This window comes from Panthera uncia, chromosome E3, assembly GCF_023721935.1.
Source record: "Panthera uncia isolate 11264 chromosome E3, Puncia_PCG_1.0, whole genome shotgun sequence".
NCBI lineage: Eukaryota > Metazoa > Chordata > Mammalia > Carnivora > Felidae > Panthera > Panthera uncia.
In genome coordinates, this window is record NC_064815.1 from 30,772,421 (window position 1) to 30,787,165 (window position 14,745).

The following is a 14,745-nucleotide window of genomic DNA, read 5'->3' on the forward strand; positions in this document are numbered from 1 at the left end:
CCACCGAGCACTGGGTACTGAGCACTGACCACCGAGCTCTGACCACCAAGCACTGACCACCGACTGCTGGGTACTGAGCACTGACCACCGAGCACTGGGTACTGTCACTGGGTACTGAGTGCTGACCACCGAGCACTGACCACTGAGTGCTGGGTACTGAGCACTGGGTACTGAGCGCTGACCACCGAGTGCTGACCACCAAGAGCTGGGTACTGATCATTGACCACCGAGCACTGACCACCAAGAGCTGGTACTGAGCACTGACCACCAAGCGCTGACCACCGAGCACTGACCACTGAGCGCTGGGTACTGAACGCTGACCACCGAGCGCTGGGTAGAGCACTGGCCACAGAGCTCTGACCACCCAGAGCTGGGTACTGAGCACTAACCACCGAGCTCTGACCACTGAGTGCTGACCACTGATCGCTGGGTACTGAGCACTAACCACTGAGCTCTGACCACCGAGTGCTGACCACTGAGCACTGGGTACTGAGTGTTGACCGCCGAGCTCTGACCACTGAGCACTGACCACCAAGCACTGGGTACTGAGCACTGACCACTGAGCTCTGACCACCGAGCACTGACCACCGAGAGCTGGGTACTGGGCACTGACCACCGAGAGCTGGGTACTGAGCACTGACCACCGAGCTCTGACCACTGAGCACTGGGTACTGAGCACTGACCACCGAGTGGTGACCACTGAGCACTGGGTACTGAGCGCTGACCACCGAGCTCTGACCACCAAGCGCTGACCACGGAGAGCTGGGTACTGAGCGCTGACCACCGAGCGCTGACCACCAAGAGCTGGGTACTGATCAATGACCACCGAGCACTGACCACCAAGAGCTGGGTACTGAGCACTGACCACCGAGCGCTGACCACTGAGCACTGACCACTGAGCGCCGGGTACTGAACGCTGACCACCGAGCGCTGGGTACAGAGCACTGACCACCGAGCGCTGACCACCGAGAGCTGGGTACTGAGCACTGACCACCGAGCTCTGACCACTGAGTGCTGGGTACTGAGCACTAACCACTGAGCTCTGACCACCGAGTGCTGACCAGTGAGCGCTGGGTACTGAGCACTGACCACCGAACGCTGACCACTGAGCACTGACCACCGAGAGCTGGGTACTAAGCAATGACCACTGAGAGCTGGGTACTGAGCACTGACTGCTGAGCTCTGACCACCGAGCGCTGACCACCGAGCGCTGGGTACTGAGTGCTGACCACCGAGCTCTGACCACCGAGCACTGACCACTGAGCACTGGGTACGGAGCACTGACCACTGAGCTCTGACCACCGAGCACTGACCACTGAGCGCTGGGTACGGAGCACTGACCACCGAGCTCTGACCACTGAGTGCTGACCACCAAGCACTGGGTACTGAGCACTGACCACCGAGCTCTGACCACCGAGCACTGACCACTGAGCACTGGGTACGGAGCACTGACCACCGAGCTCTTACCACCGAGCTCTGACCACCAAGCACTGGGTACTGAGCACTGACTGCTGAGCTCTGACCACCGAGCACTGACCACTGAGCGCTGGGTACAGAGCACTGACCACTGAGCTCTGACCACCGAGCACTGGGTACTGAGCACTGACCACCGAGTGCTGACCACCGAGCACTGGGTACTGAGCACTGACCACTGAGCTATGACCACCGAGCGCTGGGTACAGAGCACTGACCACTGAGCACTGACCACTGAGCGCTGGGTACAGAGCACTGACCACTGAGCTCTGACCACCGAGCACTGGGTACTGAGCACTGACCACTGAGCGCTGACCACTGAGTGCTGACCACTGAGCACTGGGTACTGAGCACTGACCACTGAGCGTCGGCCACTGAGTGCTGGGTACGGAGCACTGACCACCGAGCGCTGGGTACCAAGTGCCGACCACCGGGACAGCGCATCCCACGGCCACATGGACACACCTCTCGACTCCTTCCCAGCAGTCATCAGGGATTTGCACGGACACATCTGCCCTTTTAGCCCGAAACCCCTCAGATCGCTGGCTGGGACTTACAGGGTGACTGCAAGGGGTGAGCAGTACTTCTCGTGATTCCCCCCAAATACTGACCCTGTGACACTGGCCCCCTCAGCACCTGCTGCAGCAGCAAGGCTACGGCCCAGGTGGAGGCCCTCCTTAGCGACAAGTGGCCGTTACGTGCCCAGCTGCGGCGAAGAGCCTCTCCCTTTATTCCCCAAGCACACATCTTACTCCGCGTTTTGACCAAACGGCGCCATGCTTCACGCACCCCTGCGCGTTTCAGAGAAGCTCTCATCGCCTTAGCGAGGACCTTTTTTAATGAAATGTGTGGATGTACAATAATTATTTTTAAATCATGGAGACGACAAAACTCTGTATATCCTAAAATTAGATTTTTTTCCTTTTCAGAGTTGATCAATTAGCAATCTTCTAGATAGAAAATACATTTGCGTGGTTCCAAGTTCGGAAGATACAACACGATCCGTGAGGAAAATCTTCCTTCCGCCCCTGTGTCTTGCTACCTACTTCCTCCCTAAAGAGGAAACCGATCTTACGGGTCCTCGTGTGCCTGTACGTTTCCACACTCTTGTTACGTGCAGGTGGCTAAATAGGTGTGTGCGTGTGAGCACATCTGTGTGTGTGCACACATGCACACACACACGTGCGCTCGGAGTCTAGCACATTCGCTGCTCCATTTCTTGTTTGCTCGACCACTCTCATGCGTAGGTTCTGAATTTGGGGATTCGCCTGCTTGCTAAAATCTGTTTGCACCCCGCACATCAACGCTCACGGTGTAGACGCTCCTCGGAATAGGGAAAATCCGAGTCTCGCCACTTCCACGCTCCCAGCTGAGGTCCAGCAAAGCTAAGCTCCACATTCTTGTCACTGTTACTACTTTAATTTTAGAGAGTGATTTTTGGTCACGCATTCGAATTAGCTGTTGTTTTATATGTTCCATATTTTTTTTTAACCTGTATTTATTTTTGAGAGACAGAGAGGGACAGGGGAGGGAACAGGGGAGGGACAGAGAGAGACACACACAGAATCCGAGGCAGGCTCCAGGCTCCGAGCCGTCAGCACAGAGCCCGACGTGGGGCTTGAATCGACCAACTGCGAGATCATGACCTGAGCTGAAGCTGGACACTCAAATGACTGAGCCACCTAGGTGCCCCTGGTCAATCGTTTTTATATATTAATGTCCCCCTTCCTTCCTTCCTCTCTTCTTTTTTTAAAGTTTAAATAGAAGTTAGTTAACATACACTGTAGTCTTGGCTTCAGGAGAACTCAGTGATTTATTTCTCACATGACACCCGGTGCTCATCCTGAAAAGTACCCTCCTCGGTACCCATCTTTTCTTTTCTTTCCTTCCTTCCTCTCCCTTGCTCTTTCTTTCTTCCTCCCTCTCTCTCTCCCTCCCTCTCCCTTTCCTTCCTTCCCGCTTTCCCTCCTTCCTTCCTTCCCTCCCTCCCTCCTTCCTTCTCACCCTCCCCCCTTTTTTCCTTCCTTCCTTCCTCCTCTCCTTCCCCCCTTCCCTTCCCTTCCTCTCTTTCTTCCTGTGGTTTTACATAAAGCACAAATCTCCCTTCCACTTGTGACCCAATTTCGCCCCACCTCCACTGCTGATTCTCAACATTCACCCTTCACTCCCAGGGGATTGTGTCTCCAGGGCTGGCATCCAGCTTCTGTGGTTGCGGACAGGCCAAGGCCCTCCTTTGCCAGAAGTGACCTTTATAAGGACTCTTTCTGAGACGTGCAGCCACAGTCGGTCACATTTCCTGTTATTCACCAAGACAGTCCCAACCAATAGAGAAGACAGCATGGTGACAGCCAGACCTCAGCGATGGGGCGGGGCTGGGCCGGGCCTGAGGACATTGTTGCACCTGGGCTGGGGAGAGGTAGACCTTGGAGGTTTTAGTTACAGGAGCCGGTAATGCTGTTTGGTGAGAAGCCATCCGGCCCCTGCACCAAAAGCTTCCTCAGTGACTCAGGAACGACCCTCTATTCATCCGTGCGGCTGCCATTCGCTGGGTGTCCTTTCGTGACGGGCACGTGTCCTGGCCTGGGGATTTCCATCGTCAGATAGCGGAGATCTATCTTGTTCCTTGGAATGTGTCACGTTTCCCTAGTTCTTCACGTTCCTTGTAGCTTGGCATTGGTGTCTGTGTATTTAAAGCAGCAGCCCTCTCCCAGGTTTAATGGACTGGCTTTGACTGGGACAGACCTTCACCATCAACGTGGCCTGACGTTCTGGGTCGTTCTTGGCCGCCCCAAATGTCCAGTCTTCCCAGCTCCCCTCCCCAGGAGCCCACAATCTCTTGCTCCTTCTGGTGTCCGACTATGCCAGCTCCATGCGGGGCAAGATAGAAACCGGCCCCTCGGGTACGTATTGAGCGAGCCCCCCCCCGCCAGTGGAGCGAGGAGGACCGTGGCCATCTCAACAACTCTCCTCCACCTGTCCTGTCACTCATGGAACGAATGACTCAGGCCACCGAGGTGGGTTGGACCATTGCAAAGTTTAAAATGGCTTTCGATCACACAATTTGAAATGGTTGCCTTTAGCCATTTAATCTTTAGCCGTTGCTTCAGGCAGACACTGTTCAAAGGAGAGACACATATGGAACCCCGAATTTTAAATATAAGCTAAATAGAATAGAAAAGAAAAAGAAGTCTTTACATTTGACTCAGGTTGAAGCCCAACAGCCCTTTACTAGGTCCGCGAGCTACGTTGTATAGAAAATGGCACAATGAGCTTCCTTTGTATGTTAACCACTGGCATTACGAAAAGACAGTGCAACCCTGGAGTCAGCTCCCTGGACGTGCGTGCCGTCCGTGGGGAACATGGTCTGTATTCCATCGGCCTCTGCCCTGCCATGTGCAACTTGTGACAAACCCCTGGCGGCCTGAAACTCTCTCTCTAATCTTTTCACTTAAAAGTAAAACACAACACTGATTTAAAAACAATCATTTGAGGGGCACCTGGGTGCCTCGGTCAGTTAAGCATCGGACTTCGGCTCAGGTCATGATCTCATGGCTCGTGGGTTCGAGCCCCACATAGGGCTCTGTGCTGACAGCTGGGTGCCTGGAGCCTGCTTCCGATTCTGTGTCTCCCTCTCTCTCTGCCCCTCCCCCCACTCATGCTCTGTTTCTCTCTGTCTCCCTCTCTCGCTCTCAAAAATAAATAAACATTAAAAAAACCCCACAGTCATTTGTTTTGAAAGTAAAGATTCAGGAATTTCAAACATCAAGCCAATTTATGTCCATTTTTAGGATGTAATGAACAGTTGAATTTCAATTTATATTTCCATACTCGTTTACTTTTAGTAATTTTTTGCAAACAAATCAAGCCTTTTGTACAGAGTTTATTGGAAAATACCCGTTTCTCTAGATTTCATGAAATAAATATGGTTGCAAAATAACTTGTGTTTAGGTAGACTTGTGAAATCACAGTGCCTAAAATGAAGTATTTCGTCTTACAATTCCTTCTTCGTCATACACGGTGTGTGCACAATTATCTGCTCATCTCGGCTGGGGCCGAGGACTGCCCTTCCTGGGGACCCCAGCCCCTCACGCTTCTGGCTAGACTTGGTGGCGGAGACCAGATGAGGAGGCAGTGACAGCCGCTGTTCCCGGAGGAACAGCAGGTCAGGTCGGAGGGGGCTGGACAGAGCCGAGGGGCCCCGGGGTCCCCCTGCCCTCCTTGCCCCCGCCCTGCCCGGGGCTCCACGTTACGGGCCCTCCACACTCACCACCTGCACGCCCTCGGCTGCCTGTCCGGAGGGATGGCAGCCACACAGGATTCGTGGTCCTGTCCCCAGCCTTCCCGGGCGCAGCCCACTGGGGTTGTGGCTCGTACTGGGCTTGCTGACGTCCCCCCAGGAGCCACTCGCCCTGTGCTTCAGGGGGACGCTGAGTGACTTCTCCGGGATCTCCCAGTTCCGCCCTCTAAGTGTTCATCTCTCCAGCCTACCCCACATGTCTGTAAGCGTCCAACGCCTGTCATGCACCCCCCGTCCTGTCACACTTGGGGTGGCTCTGCTCGGCTGGCTGAACCCTAACAGATACACTGAGAAGAAAATTTGTGAGATGACTAAAATTCCCAAGGTGGTTCCCGTGATTCAGAATAGGCTGGAAAGCCCTTGACTCTCAGGCCTGCCACTTGACCTGCCAACTCTCCAGGAGCTGTTACTGTCGTGCACGAGACAGCGTGAGCAGGGGACATCTTGCCCTGAGTGTGGAAGCTTACATTTTGGTCAAATGACGCTTCGGTGGGTTTTTTTTTTTTTTTCTGCCTGCGAGATCTCGGCCCACTAATAAGATTTTTATCCTTCTGTTTTCTTCTTTTTTCTTTCCAGTCCTTTGTGGGCTTGCAGAGCCTGTCCGTCTGGATGATATTGCCTGTTTCCGAGACCCTTGGTCTGTCTACGGCAGGCAGCGCCTAACGAGCAGGTCTCATCTGGAGGTTCCGGCGTTTTCCAAGGTTGTGATTTCATTTATTGTTGTATGGATTTCAGGTCAAGTTTTTCTTCCACTACTTCAAAGTCCCTCTTGAATCATTTTCAGGTTTTCATGGCAGGTTTTCCTGCAGCGATTTTGGGGTGGTCGATGTTACACTCGCGTCGTAACGGCGTGCAGGGTGGGGCAAGCCCCCCGTCGTAACCCCATCCCTAGTATTCCTTCCCCTAGCGTTCCACGCTCCAGCCAGATCCACGGACACTGCACACACTTCCTTTCCGCGTAAGCCTTTCCCTTCCCTGAGCCGCCTGTGGACTCTCAGTCTGAGCTGTCGTCTTGGGAAGGTTCTCCGGTCTCCCGGGGGAGCGCAGCCCTCCACCATGTCTCTGGGTCTCTGTGGCCCCGGCTCATACATCTGTAACGGCACCTAAGTGTTTTGTGCATGGGGCACAAGTCTGTGTTTATTTCCGGCTCACTCGTCGGCTGGGATTTGCTCGAGGCCGGGGTTGGCGCTGCTTGGCTCCAACGTGAGCTCAGCCCCGGTCTGCTCTGTGTGTCTCTTACTCTTCTAGGATCTCATTCAGGGGCACCTGAGGCGCGTTCTTCACGCGGGGACGGCCTACGTGCAAGGGGGCGAGCCCAACTGGATGAGCGTATTTTGACCCTTTGGATCTCACCCCGCTGGCCAAAACGTGATGTATGGCCAAGCCCTGTGTCCAGTCGTGGGGAAATCCTCTGCCTGCCATGAAGCCACGGCAGGGACGTGGATATACGATCTAACTACAAGAGAGCAAAGAATTCACGCCAGCGATTCAGTCTACCCCAGCGCACTTAAATATGTGTTGCGTCCACAAATATGGAGTGTTCAGGACATCCAGGAAGATTCCTCATGGTTGTATAGAATCTAGCAACTGCTAATTTACCCACATGCGAGACTAAGCTTCTTCTCACCTGTCCCCAGCACCACTCCATCCATTTCCCGTTTTTAAATTTATTTAATTAAAATTTTAAGGTTTATTTATTTTTCAGGGAGAGAGAGACAGAATGTGAGTGGGGCAGTGGCAGAGAGAGAGGGAGACACAGAATCCGAAGCAGGCTCCAGGCTCCCAGCTGTCAGCACAGAGCCTGACGCGGGGCTCGAACCCACGGACCGCGAGATCGTGACCTGAACCGAAGTCATACACTCAATGGACTGAGCCACCCAGGTGCCTCCCCACCCCATCCATTTCTAAAGCAGCAACGGCTGCCTCAAATCAGCCTGGGGGTCAGCACCCCAGAGGTCAGTGTCATAAGCTGACGAGAGCCCCTTGGCTGGGGTTGTCCAGCCGCATCGTGAAGCCACACCACACAGCGCCATCTGGGTAACCCTATGTTCAGCCCTATTTCTCTGTGAACATTCCCTCCTGCATCAACAGGGAACAAAGGGCTGAAACCATATGAAATTTTTGAAGACCATCTTCCTTATTAGCTCATCGTGGTAAGACGAGTTTTGGCGTATGCATGGCATTATTAACGAAGCTTACAAAAGAGCAAATATTTTGGCTCTTTATTGTTCTTTTCTTAATGTTTGTTCTTTGGATTATTTGTGGAATTCTATTAAAGAAAACCGAGGGAGATGGGCCCTTTCCTGCTTCCGGCCCACTGATGTTAACCTGAGGGATTTTTTATACAGTGAAATTTGTTTTTCAGGTTCGCTTTTGTCATGTTGGTGCTGAATTTTCCATCACAATTTGCAGCGAGGCAGAGGTCAGGAATAATATACATAAATATTTATTTCCTAAAAAGTTAATTCTTACTCCTAAAATGATTTTGGAAAGTTGAAGGGAATAAATTTTCATTATGTAGCAGAAAATGCTGAATAATTCAGTCGGCATTTTCAAACACCTGCCCACGAAGTAAAGGAAGGCGCATTAAGGGAAGGGATGTTTGGAGCTGTTCAGACGGGGAGATCGGCCGGCGGCACCGAGGGTGGGAGAGGGACGGGAGCGACACAAGGGATCGAACCAGTGAAGGACGCAAAGCCTACTGATCTGGTTCCCATCACTTGAAGCTGGAGAGGAGAGCAATGCCGACGCTGTCCTATCGTTCATTACTGGCACTGGGGCGTCCTGCCCGCCAGCCTGCCTGTGTACCTCCCTCGAGAGGGCAAAACTCCAGACTTGCGGAGGGGAGGAGGTTCTGCTGGGAAGTGTTTCATTATCATCATTTTCTACAGAAAGCACATGAACTGTTTTAGGGCGATGTCTCACTGCCATGGTACCGTGGCAATGATGAGTTTTATAAAACACCTCATCTGTGTGGGCGTCTTAGCTTGGGCAACGTTGACCTCGTTTGTGCGGCCGTGCGCTGCACCACAGAATGTGCAGTAGAAGCATCCCTGGTCCAGGGGGACAACCAAAAAATGTCCCCAGACATTGGCAAATTGTTCCTCGGGGTGGGGGGGCGGTGCAGGCAGGATCCCCTCTGGTTGAGAACCACTGCTCTCATCCAATCTCAAAACAATTATGTGGTCGGTAATCAGGGACATGCAAACCAAAACAGGAATTAAATACTATTTCCCCCACTAGGTTTGCAACCACATCGAGCTGGATGATGTAGAATGTTGGCAAAAGGACAGGGAACAGGTTGTTCCTGGCAGGAATGTTAGAACAAGTATTTAGGGGGAGGGCATTGGTAGTTTCGATTGAAATAAAAAATGCACATATCCAATGACAGAGACTTCTTTCCAGTATCAACCAGGAGAAATAGCGACACTTTTAGATAAGGAAGCACTGAAGCAACATTCACTGCAAAATTACTTGCTATAGGGAAAAATGGAAAGCCTACGTGTCCATCCACAGATAAGTAGCTAATTAAGTCATTGTGACTGGTGCTACGGACTATTTCGCAGCAGCTAAAAATAATTAGGTACATCTGTCTGTACTGACATGGAGTTCGACAGAACATCGAGACACAGCATTAAGAAACAAAAAGCAAAGTTACCAAACGAAAGGTACTGAATAATTTCACCCATGCTGCTCTCTGTCATGCACACAAACACCGCATTTTCTTTAGGTGCACGTTTCTGCACGCAAATAGGAATACGTAAAAAAAAGATGTAGAAACACTGGGAGTGGCAGGGCCACTATGACCCTCATCTCCTTTTCCTTAGGGATTGGTGAGGGCTGGGTGGCAACTACGCTGGGAGCCTGGAAGGAGAAGGACGGGGAGGATGAGTTGGAGAAGGAGAAGGAGTTGAGAGTCTGCCTTTCAGAGCAGTGCAGACATCGAAGAAGCTGAGGTGGGGGGGGGGGGGGCTCGGGGGAGAGAGACTAGGGGGGGGCATCAGGGGAGACAACGCAGACCAGCATTTGTGCAGAGGGCATCATAAGTGCGTGTTCACAGCAGCATCATTCACAACAGCCGAGATCTTGGAGGAAACAACCCAAGCGTCCACCAGTGGATGAATGAATCGACACAATGGAATCCATCCAATGGCTCTTATTCAGCCACAGAAAGAAAGAACTCCTGACACCTGCTACGACCTAGATTAACCTTGAAAACATGACGCTGAGTGAAAGGAGGCAGACACTAAAGGCCACATACCGTGGGATTCCGTTTATGTGGAACGTTCAGAGTAGGCGGATCTGTAGAGGTAGAACGCTGGCTGGTGACTGCCAGGGGGTGGGAGTGAACCTGATCATCAGTCATTGGGAAAAGTGATTTTTTTTTTAAAAGTAGGCACCACTGATTCTGAGAACTAGGGAAGGAAACAGGCTAAGCAACTCTTCCATAACACCAGAGCCAAGAGCGAACCCTTTACGGATTCATGTCTGCTGTCGGGGATGTGGAAATTTTCACCCTGTTAATTGACAGAAGGCAAATACTTGGACTCCTGGCAAAACACCAAGGTAGTAACTCAACTTTGCCAAACGCTTCGTTGAAAAACATGGAGGAGGCATTGACCTGGTCCTCAAGGCCTCGGCAAGTACAAACAGTCACGAAAACAATTATGTGATAGACTGAGTGCCAAAAGGATGTTTCTCGTTTAGGGGAAACACAAAGAAGGAAATTCCGAACTCCCTGGGAAGCTTGGAAGAGGAGGAAAACTCCTGAGGGAGGTCCTCAGTCTTGCTGGGGGGAGAGGGCCGGCAGGGGAGAGCCTGAAGGTACCTCCAAGGGCACACAGAGCACCTGTTTGAGATGGCAGGAGACGAGGTTTACCTGCAGGCGGGCCTCTAGCGTGAGGGGAAGGCCGTCCGGACTCTGGCACGTCCGTTAGGTTCCAGTCATGTGCAACTTTGTCCGCTATCCCGTGAGAATTTCAGCTCTTTTCAAACCCATGTCCACGTCCCAACTACTCCTGCCCTCATTTTAAGAAGATGACTCTGTGTCCTTCCCCACGGAGAAAAGGGAGGTCACCAGCTTGAAACGCCTCTTGACTTCCCAGTCTGTGTCTATAGGTCTCCCTTCCTTCCACCTGCTATGGCGGGGGGGGGGGGGGGGGGGGAGGAGGTGTTACCCCAAGTTAGGGCCCGGCCCTCCCCTGGGCCCTAGAGCCCCTCCTCCACAGTCTCCCTATGGTTTACATCTCACATGGTGTGGCACAAAAGGGGCACCTGGGTGGCTCAGTAGGTTAAGCATCCAACTTCAGCTCAGGTCGTGATCTCACACTTGGGGAGTTTGAGCCCCACGTCGGGCTCTGTGCTGATAGACGGGAGCCTGGAGCCTGCTTCCCATTCTGTGTCTCCCTCTCTCTCTGCCCCTCCCCTGCTCACGCTCTGTCTCTCTCAAAAATGAAAAAAAGTTTAAAAAAATTAAAAAAAAAAGGAAACAGTGGAAGGCCCCGGTTGCTTCTGCTATCAGGCTGGGGGTCTCTGCAGCCGCAGCCAGGCTGAGTCTGGCCCGCTTACGTTGCTTCTCAGGCGCTGCTCGGTCCTGGGTCCCTGCTCACCTGGCCCCGCCGCCCCACGCCCTTGCGGTCCTGCGTCTTTTCCTGTGTTGCGCCTGTCTCGGTCTGTGAAGCGTCTCTGTTCTGGCTTCACTGGCTCCTGGTTCTCTCACGAGATCCTAAGGTCCAGTGGAGTCACGCCCCGCCCCCCTTACTTCTGCAGCACCAAGCACCGCGCCCGGCTGGTGAAGATGTGCTCAGTACACACTAACCACGTTTACTAACGTTAACGGAAACGCTGATTGGCTTTCACACACCTGGGAGGCTGTATCAATACTCTCCAAATGCGTGCAAAAATCATCACAATCGCTCTCGTCCTTGTTAGCCGAGAATAAATTTCTCACTATTGCCCATCTTTTGAGTTGGAAGGAAGTTTGGAGGAGACACGGTCATCGACCGTTTTAGGCCAACCAGCCCACAACCGAGCTAACCTTATCGTCTGCAGACTCCCGGTGGTGGGGGAGGGAAGGGTGTGTGGTTAAGTGGGGACTTGCACAGAAACCCGAGCTGGAACCCCGGAGTCCCCTTCATTTCCCTGTGAAAGGCAGGCCTCTGCCGGGATCTTGACGTGAACTTGGCAGACTCATTCACTCACGTCAGTCTTAGGTTTCAAGATCTTTATTGTTTCCCGAGAGCCTGTTATAAGGTCACAGAGAAGCATGAGAATGGGGGACTGACGTCAAGGCAACAGATTTTCCAAGGATAAAGTCGCACAACACTTAGCGAAGATCTTCTCTGACGGGGCCCAGCCTCCTGTCCAACCAGCAGCCCGTTATCGGTCTGAGCGGGCCGCCTAACAAGGCACCACAGGCTGGGCGACTTAAACTACAGACTGGTTTTCTCACACCTCTGGGGTCGTAAAGTGCAACACCAAGGTGTCAACAGGTCTGGTCTCCCCTGAGGCCTCTCTCCTTGGCACGGAGACAGCCACTGCCTCCCCGTGTCCTCACTCGGTCGTCCCTGTGTGTGTGTCTGTGTCCTGATCTCTTCTCGTAAGAACTTCAGTCCTCCTGGAGGAGGACCCACACTAATAACCTAATTGTAACCTAATTACCTCTTGAGTAGGAGACGCTGTCTCCCGATGCAGGCCTTGCAGGTTAGGACTTCAACATGTGAACTTGGGGCAGGGCACAATTCAGCCCATCTACGTAACAACGGACAAGGTCAGAGAGGACACAAGCACATACAACCCTGTCCCGAGGAGTAATGCCAGAATTAGATATTCTTTGAGTGATATTTGGATCAAAAGGAGAGAAAGCCCATCATGACTCATAGAACACACACACACACTTTTTATCAGCCTGACATGTTTACTTATCATCTAAATAAATTTGGAGAGCAGCCCCCACAATGTCAGCAAATCTGACAACGCAGTCACGGGGTATGACACAGATGGGGAGTAAATGTTTAAAGAATTAATCAAAGACATTTTCATCAGCGGGTGGCCCGTGCTCCTGTAAACAAAGCCCGTTTCTCATCCGATGGCAGGGCCGGGTACGGTCCTCTCCTCTCCGGGCATCTTCACACACCTCTGGAGACAATCCCTCTCCCCTTATTTTTCTATCCACTGCCTGGGGAAAGTGTTCAAGCTGCGCAGGTTGGATAAGAGGTGTTTTTAGGCAAACGGAACCTGTGGCTCTTCCTTGGGTCTTTTCTCACCAAGGGTCCCTGATGGTGCATCATCTGGCGAGGGGCTGGGGCTAAACTATCCTATACTTGACATCTTTGCTGGTTTTTGATTTCATAAACAAAAAATATTTTGCCTTTAGGGTTTTCCTTAGCAGAAGACCTAGAGAAAAAAACCCCATTTGTTCTGCTCATAATGCTTGTGGAGCCATTAGTATTTGCCAAGCATGAAGTAGGGTGCTTGCCTGGGTGGACCCGCGAGCTTGTCTCTGCCTTGGGGTTGAGCCTTTCCATTCAACGGTGAAAAATTTCTAGATGTTTCCAAAAGCGTGGCCCAAAGATTTCTTTTGGTCAACTGGGACACTTGTTAAAAATTTAGATTAGAATTCCCTTACGAACATATCTGTGAAACTCCCATTTCCTCTATGCTCCAAAAAAAAAAAAAAAAAAAAAGAAAAGAAAAGAAAAGAAAAGACTAATAAAAGAAGCAAACTTTATTTTCGGCAATGAAAGTAAACTCCACAGAAAGGGAGATGCTCCTGAGAGCATCTGCGTTGTGATGAGAGCTGGTGCAGGGAAACAGAGACACGCTGAGGCCAGATCTAAGGGGTGACAGTCCAGATGCCACAAAGCTCAGAAAACATCAGCAAAAACACAGTTCTGTAGAACCAGAGACACATCCTGACGGGCACAGCTTTCATTTGCTGTTCCATTGTGGGCGGGGGGGGGGGGGGGGGGGGGGAAGGATCAACAAATGCCCCCACTGGAACCACGCGGGTTTAGAGATGTCAAGAATCACGAAGACAGGCCATACAGGAAGCTGTCTGTTCTGGTTGTAACTCACAAGTAAGAGCTGGCATCATGAAGGCTACAACCGGGTCCTCCCTGCCCTGACTCATGCAGTAGTAAGTAATACATAGAGAGAGACATACGAATATGTCTTCTTACTTATGTTACTACATTTACGTCTACATATGTCTCTATGAATACATATACACATATATCTACATGATGTACTAAAAGAAAAAAAACAGCAGCAAATATTTATAAAGAATACTCAGATATTTTGCAATGTGTATTAGTTTCCTATTGCCACAAAAATTGCCACTAGATTAGTGGCTTTAAACAACACAAATTTATTATCTTACAGTTTTGGACGTCTGCTGAGACTGGAGTCGCTGGGCTGTGTTCCTTCTGGAGGCCCGGGGGATGACTGTTTTCTTGTCTTTTCCAGCTTCTGGAGGCGCCTGCATTTCTGGGCCCACGGCCTCTTCCTTCAGCTGCAAAGCCAGCAACGGCCAGTTGAGTTTTGGTTCTATTTCACCACTCTGACCCTCCCCTTCCACACTCCAGGGTGCTTGTGATTACATTACACCTACCCAGATAATCTAGGGAAATATCCCTATATTAAGGTAATCCGATTAGCAACCTTAATTCCATTTGCAACATTTATTCCCCTTTGCTACATAACACAGTGCATTCACAGGGTCCATGACCTAGCACGTGGATATTGTCCTTGGGGGCGACACTATCCTGCTTAGGGCTCCACAGCGTCGAGAGGAAAACGGCAAACAACCATCTCACCGTGAATTTTTAAAACCTTAAGGAAATGATCTCAAATAAAGGAGACCACAGATACAATGGCCAAAATATCAGGTGAGAGAGAAGGGGGATAAAACAAAAGTTTACAGAACTCAGGAAAAAGAAGAAAGAAAGAAAGAAAGAAAGAAAGAAAGAAAGAAA

General features: G+C 51.3%; 1 long non-coding RNA gene across 1 annotated transcript in view; it reads right to left on the reverse strand.

Annotated features, from left to right (window-relative positions):
• LOC125928599 (uncharacterized) overlaps positions 1-14,745 on the reverse strand; it is a 28,330-nt gene that overhangs the window by 6,373 nt on the left and 7,212 nt on the right. The window contains exon 3 of the long non-coding RNA XR_007459720.1: positions 14,151-14,282. This is a non-coding gene — a long non-coding RNA (uncharacterized LOC125928599). The remainder of the gene's footprint in view (positions 1-14,150; positions 14,283-14,745) is intronic.